Source organism: Pristiophorus japonicus, unplaced genomic scaffold, assembly GCF_044704955.1.
Source record: "Pristiophorus japonicus isolate sPriJap1 unplaced genomic scaffold, sPriJap1.hap1 HAP1_SCAFFOLD_47, whole genome shotgun sequence".
Lineage (NCBI taxonomy): Eukaryota > Metazoa > Chordata > Chondrichthyes > Pristiophoridae > Pristiophorus > Pristiophorus japonicus.
In genome coordinates, this window is record NW_027254374.1 from 4,479,513 (window position 1) to 4,486,527 (window position 7,015).

Here is a 7,015-nt window from a genome sequence, read left to right on the forward strand (position 1 = left end):
CTTTCATTCTGCTAAACAATGCTATCGGTTCATACCAGCAGATAAAAGCCGGATTTCAAACCCGAAACAACTCATTCATTATTCACCCTTCCCAGTTCCAGTGCACAGAGGGTTCTTCATCCTCCATCCCAGAAACTCAAATCCAACTTCTGACATTCCTTATTTCTAATTACCAACTCATTTGTTTTGACACCACTCTGAAGTGCTTTGGGTCATCTGTGTAATTTAATTAAATTACTTCACTTTAATTAAAAACGGTGGTAGCAAAATTACTTCTCTAACTGGGAATCGAAGCCCGGTAGCTGTCGTGATCAGAATGTTTTTGTGAAGCATTTAATTATGCTCTCTAATAATCTCGCATTCCTAATTTACAAATAGGGTTACCATTTGTTTCAGTGTGAAAGAAGGAGATTGAAAATGACAACAAAAACACCAGGCAGCGACTACATTAAGACAAATTCAAACTTTTCACAAAGTTGGTTTTCCGAAGTAACGGCTGAGCTAATGTTGGCACTAACCAGTTCCATCAGAATTTTAAATGTTTCTATGAGATCGCCGCTCATCCTTCTAAATTTCAATGTATAAAGACCCAGTTGATCCAGTCTCTCCTCATATGTCACTCCGGCTTGCCCCTTATCCTTAGACTGTGTCCCCAGGTTCTGGACTTCCCCAACATCGGGAACATTCTTCCTGCATCGAACCTGTCCCGTCTCATCCAAATTTTAAATGTTTCGATGAGTTCCCCTTTCATCCTTCTAAACTCCAGTGAATACAAGCCTAGTTGATCCAGTCTCTCCTCATATGTCAGTCCTGCCATCCCGGGAATCAGTCTGGTGAACCTTTGTTGCACTCCCTCAATAGCAAGAACGTCCTTCCTCAGATTAGGAGACCAAAACTGAACACAATATTCCAGGTGGGGCCTCACCAAGGCCCTGCACAACTGCAGTAAGACCTCCCTGCTCCTATACTCAAATCCCCTCGCTATGAATGCCAACATACCATTTGCCTTCTTCATCGCCTGCTGTACCTGCATGCCAACTTTCAATGACTGATGAACCATGACAACCAGGTCTCGTTGCACTGCCCCTTTTCCTAATCTGCCGCCATTCAGATAATATTCTGCCCTAGTGTTTTTGCCCCCAAACTGGATAACCTCACATTTATCCACATTATACTGCATCTGCCATGCATTTGCCCACTCGCCTAACCTGTCCAAGTCCCCCTGCAGCCTCTTAGCGTCCCCCTCACAGCTCACACCGCCACCCAGTTTAGTGACATCTGCCAACTTGGAGATATTACACTGTTACATGTTCATTACATGTTACAATGAACATTCTGAATCAGACACCTCAAGTAAAGTGCGTGCAATGGGCAATGATTCAACAATTAACATAAGTACGTAAGGAGCAGGAGTCGGCCATTCGGCCCCTCGAGCCTGCTCCACCATCCAATAATATCGTGGCTGTTCTGATCCTGCACCCCTGCTCTTTTTATACTCCTCTCGAGTTTCTGCAGTGTCGAGTTCTCGCTATCTGTCCTCAGCTTCCCTTTTTGCTTTATCTTACCCTGTGTATCCCTTGAGGGATTTTTATCCCCTATCTGACTTTACTCACTCTGTGTTTTAGGGGACTGGTTTAAAATGTTAATTGCTCGTCATGGAATCAGAGAAATTTACAGCACGGAAGGAGGCCATTCGGTCCATCGTGTCCGTGCCAGCCGACAAACAGCTCCCCAGCCCAGTCCCACTTTCCAGCTCGCGGTCCGTAGCCCTGTAGTTTACGGCACTTCAGGTGCACATCCAAGTACTTTTTAAATGTGCTGATTGTTTCTGCCTCGATCACCCTTTCAGGCAGTGAGTTCCAGTGATTTCCCCTCAAATTCCCTCTAAACCTTCGACCAATTACTTTAAATCTGTGCCCCCTGGTTGTTGACCCCTCTTCTAAGGGAAACAGGTCCTTCCTGTCCACTCTATCCAGGCCCTTCATAATTTTATACACCTCAATCCTCTCCCCTCAGCATCTCCTGTTCCAAGGAAAACAAACCCAGCCTATCCAATCTCTGCTCAGAGCTAAAATTCTCCAGTCCCGGCAACATCCTCATAAACCTACTCTGTACCCTCTCCAGTGCAATCACGTCCTTGCTGTAATGTGGTGACCAGAACTGCATGCAGTACTCTAGCTGTGGCCTAACAGTTCAAGAATAACCTCCCTGCTCTTGTATTCCAAGCCTCTGTATAATCGATCTGGACAGCAGCCTGTCCTGTCGAGAGGTGATCGTGGGAGGGTGAGCCTTAGTGGAATCGGAGAGGAGGAAGTTCTATGCTGATCAACATGCAGTCACCCATAATTCCTCATTCTTTAGGCGGGACTGTGTTACTGTAAGTTGGGATGGATTAGTGAAAGAGTCCATGTCATTACTGGCTTGCAACAAAAGCTATTTACCCAACGTGGGGCTCAAACTCCCAACCCTTAGATTCAGAGTTTTATGTTTGACCAAGTGAGCTGGCTGGTCTTGGCAAAGCTTTGGATCCTTGTTGTATCTCAAATCTTGTGGGCAGATTAATTATTGAAATAATGGTTGAGTATCTCACAGACTTTAATTATTTTTGCCAACTTGTCATCGGGAACATTCTTCCTGCATCCTCGTGAACCTTGTCTGAACTGACTACAATGTAAGTATATCGCTCCTTAAATAAGGAGACCAAAACAGTTAGCATTTCTTTCATTGTGCAAAAGAAGATTAATTCCCGTGAAAGCAACATAAAAGTTTAAGGAAAATAATTCACCCGATGTGGGGCTCGAACCCAGGACCCTGAGATTAAGAGCCTCATGTTCTACGGACTGAGCTAGCCGGGTTTCTCAACATTACGCCTGTCAATCCCCTTCAGTTTGTGGTCAATGGTGATCCCAGGCTGTTGATGGCGGGGGATTCGGCGATGGTAATGCCGGTGATAGCCGGGCCTGCTTCAGTTGCATCTTCCTGTCGCTGATTGTTGCCAGGCGCCTGATGGCTACGCCCCGTGGTTTTATCTCGAAGTTCAAACCATGAAACAGGTTCTCCTGAATTCCAAGCTGTGTACGGAGATCAACCATCAAAAGCTCTGTTATTAACGACAGGGGGTCCGGCAATTTTCTGATCGCAATGCGCTTTCAGTCCTTGTCCTTAAAATTGCGGACGTGTAAATTGGGGAGTTTAATGACTTTGAAAGGAACATTGTTGTTTGGTGCAGTTCCAGTCAGAGAAATGTTTGTGAAAGGAACGTTTTGCAGAGAAGGGATTGAGCGCCTGTTGGCGGAAACATTTTTGAAATGAAAACTTGTGGACGATAAAATGGAACAAGAGCAGTCCGGGGTACATTGTCACATGGTACAAGCTATTTCGGACCCGGACCAAAGCTCCCCGTACACCGAGAACAGGCTCAGGAAAACCCCGGGTAGAGGATATCCCGGTCACTGGGCCTTCCAGCAACACTGATCAAGTGCCCGGTCTGAAATTATCCAGAGTAATAACTTGTAACGAGAGCATCCAACAGTCTCTTGGGATCCCTTGGAACTTCAGGTGATGCGCTCCCTGGTGGTAAAACATGGGAGTGCATGCTTTACAGAGACACAACATCACTCCCCCGCCAAAGTCAAAGTGAAAACTATTTACAAGGTGAGGCGGTCGGGAGCCTTTCTTTCCCTGGTGGACCGCCTCGGTACAAATGTCTGTTCTGGTGTTTTGGCTGTGCCCTCGCTGAGCTGGCGTGTTGTTGGCCCGACAGGGCTGCTGGGTGAGTCTGGCCTTGCTGGTCTGTTGGGTGTGATGGGTTCGATTTCCGATCCGTGGTGGTGTCGTTGATCCTTTGGGTGTGTGTTGCGGGTTCGAAAAAGGTGGTGTCTGCTGTAGGTTGTTCAGGGCAGTCTCTGAACCGCAGCCTCGTTTGGTCCAGGTGCTTTCTGCAAATTTGTCCATTGTCTAGTTTGACGACAAACACCCGACTCCCTTCTTTAGCTATCACCATGCCCGCGATCCACTTGGGACCATTTCCATAGTTTAGCACATACACAAGGTTATTCAGTTCAATTTCCCGTGACGCAGTGGCGCAACCATCATTTACATTTTGTTGCTGACGCCTTCTCTCTACCTGATCATGCAGGTTGGGGTGGACCAGCGAGAGTCTGCTTTTAAGTGTCCTTTTCATGAGTAGCTCAGCCGGGGGCACCCCTGTGAGAGAGTGGGGTCTCGTGCTATAGCTGAGCAGTACTCGGGACAGGCGGGTTAGGAGTGAGCCTTCTGTGACTCGTTTGAGGCTCTGTTTGATTGTTTGTACTGCCCGCTCTGCCTGCCCATTGGAGGCTGGTTTAAACGGGGTCGAGGTGATATGTTTGATCCCATTGCGGGTCATGAATTCTTTAAATTTGGCACTGGTGAAACAAGGCCCGTTGTCACTGACCAGTATGTCAGGCAGGCCGTGGGTGGCAAACATGGCCCTCAGGCTTTCAATGGTGGCGGTGGCGGTGCTTCCCGACATTATTTCTCATTCAATCAATTTTGAAAAAGCATCCACCACCACCAGGAACATTTTACCAAGAAATGGGCCTGCATAGTTGACATGGATCCTCGACCCTGGTCTGGAGGGCCAGGACCACAAACTTAGTGGTGCCTCTCTGGACGCGTTGCTCAACTGAGCACATACACTGCATTGCCGTACACAGGACTCTAAGTCAGAGTCGATACTGGGCCAGCACATGTGGTATCTCGCTAACGCTTTCATCATTACTATACCCGGGTGTGTGCTGTGGAGATCCGAGATGAACGTCTCCCTGCCCTTTTTTCGTAGAACTACGCGGTTACCCCACAACAGGCAGTCTGCCTGACTGGACAGCTCCTCCTTTCGCCGCTGGAACGGCTTGATTGGCTCTTGTATTTCAACGGAGATGCTGGCCCAGCTTCCATGCAATACACAGTTTGTTATTAGGACAGCAGAGGATATTGGCTGGTCCATGTCCTAATCTGGCGGGCCGTGACAGGTGATTTATCATTTTCAAATGCTTCCATGAACATCAACAAGTCAGAGGGCTGCGCCACCATCAACAAGTTTGCAGGTTGCGCCATTTCCACCCCCGTGGTGGGCAATGATAGCCGATAGAGCATCCGCACAGTTCTCAGTGCCTGGCCTGTGGCGGATGGTCTAGTTATACGCTGAGAACTTGAGTGCCCACCTTTGTATGCGGACTGAGGCATTAGTATTTATCCCCTTGTTTTCAGCGAACAGGCATGTGAGGGGCATGTGATCGGTTTCCAGCTCAAATTTGAGGCCAAACAGGAACTGATGCATTTTCTTTACCCCGAACACACACGCTAATGCTTCTTTCTCAATCATGCTGTAGGCCCTCTCGGCCTTAGACAAGCTCCTGGAAGCATAGGCTACAGGTTGCAACTTCCCTACAATGTTAGCTTGTTGTAATACACACCCGACATCGTACGACGACGTGTCACATGCTAGCACAAGTCTTTTACACGGGTTATACAATACAAGCAGCTTGTTGGAGCACAAAAGGTTGCTGGCTTTGTCAAAAGCAATTACTTGTTTTTTTTCCCCATACCCAGTTCTCACCTTTGTGCAATAACACATGTAGGGGCTCTAAAAGGTGCTTAACTCCGGTAGGAAGTTACCAAAATAGTTGAGGAGTCCCAGGAATGACCGCAGCTCCGTGACGTTCTGTGGCCTGGGCGCGTACATGATAGCCTCTGTCTTGGCGTCTGTGGCCGAATGCCGTCCGCCGCGATCTTTCTCCCGAAAATCTCCACTTCTGTTGCCATGAAGACGCATTTCGACCTCTTCAGCCGCAGCCCTACGCGATCCAGTCGCTGGAGGACCTCCTCCAGGTTTTGTATGTGTTCGACGGTGTCCAGACCCATAACCAATATGTCATCCTGAAAGACCATCGTGTGTGGTATCGACTTGAGTAGGCTCTCCATGTTTCTCTGGAAGATCGCTGCAGACGACCGAATTCCAAACGGGCATCTGTTGTCGCTGAACAGTCACTTTTGCACGTTGATGCAGGTGAGGCCCTTCAAAGACTCCTCCAGCTCCCGCGTCATGTAGGCCGAAGTCACCTCAAGCTTGGTGAACGCCTTGCCTCCTGCCAGCGCGCCAAATAGGTCGTCTGTCTTAGGTAGCGGGTATTGGTCCTGTAGCGAGAAACGATTAATAGTTACTTTATAATCGCCGCAAACCCTGACCGTGCCATCACGTTTGAGTACTGGAACATTCGGGCTGGCCCACTCGCTGAATTCCACTGGGGAGATGATGTCCTCGCGTTTCAGCCTGTCCAGCTCGATTTCCACTCTCTCCTCATCATATGAGGTACCGCTCGCGCCTTGTGGTGAAAGGGTCGTGCCTCTGGGACCAAGTGGATCCGCACCTTCGCACCGGAAAGGTTTCCAATGCCTGGCTCAGAAAGGGAAGGAAATTTGTTCAGAACCGGGGTACATAATGCCTCATCAACATGTGATAGCGTTCGGATGGTATCCCAGTTCCAGCGGATTTTGCCCAGCCAGCTCCTTCCAAGCAGTGTTGGGCCATCTCCCGGGACAATCCAGAGTGGCAGTTCGTGCACCGTGCCCTCGTAGGTGACCTTGACCATGGCGCTGCCCAGGACAGTGATAAGTTCTTTGGTGTACACTCTCAGTTTCGTGTGGATGGGGCTTCGGGCTGGTCTGAATGCGTTGTTGCACCACAGTCTCTCAAACATCTTTTTACTCAAGATGGACTGGCTAGCGCCAGTGTCCAGTTCCATGGTTACGGGTAAGCCATTCAATTTTACAGTTAGCGTTATAGGTGGACATTTCGTCGAAAATGTGTGCACCCCGTGTACTTCAGCATCTGCCTCCTCTCTCTGAGGCTCGAAATTGCTTTGATCCACCATGGACCGATCTTCCTCTGCCACATGGTGGTTAGCAGGTTTTGCAGAGCTTTCAGCTCATTCGCAAGCTCGTTGGAGATGCCCCATTGTTCCACAGCTCTTGC